At 76.1% G+C, this 322-nt stretch overlaps 1 protein-coding gene across 1 annotated transcript in view; it reads left to right on the top strand.

Moving 5' to 3' along the window:
* Window positions 1-39: 39 nt before the first annotated feature.
* The window catches only part of LOC109289238 (tyrosine aminotransferase-like), a 9532-nt gene continuing 9249 nt past the window's right edge, over window positions 40-322 (top strand). Inside the window, exon 1 of the mRNA XM_019505233.1 lies at window positions 40-144. The gene's annotated coding sequence lies outside the window, so the exon portion shown is untranslated. The remainder of the gene's footprint in view (window positions 145-322) is intronic.

The raw sequence follows: 322 nt of genomic DNA, 5'->3' as shown, positions 1-322 counted from the left end.
CCAGAGGGTCCGCGCCCAACGCCCAGCTCCAGGGCTTATTTCACAGGCCGGGAGCCGGCGGAGGGCTCCTTCCCACGGCAGCTCCTCGGGGATAAAAGAGCTGGGCCGGGCTGGGCGCTCGGCGTCTGCCCGGTGCCGCGCGAGGTAAGGGGCTGGGCACAGCGGCTGCGCTCCTGGGACCGCTGCCTTCCCGCCCTGCCCGGCTGCGCCAGCACATGCGGGCTAGGGGCGCCCGGGCTGGCGAGCGCATGCGTGGTCGCAGGGCGCGGGCCGGCCCCGCGCAGCTGGGGGCTGGTAGTGAGGGGGCCGGACCCTCGGGGTG

This window comes from Gavialis gangeticus, unplaced genomic scaffold (genome assembly GCF_001723915.1).
Source record: "Gavialis gangeticus isolate Ggan-Ray unplaced genomic scaffold, GavGan_comp1, whole genome shotgun sequence".
In the NCBI taxonomy this organism is placed as follows: domain Eukaryota; kingdom Metazoa; phylum Chordata; order Crocodylia; family Gavialidae; genus Gavialis; species Gavialis gangeticus.
This window is presented reverse-complemented; position numbering and strand designations above follow the sequence as displayed.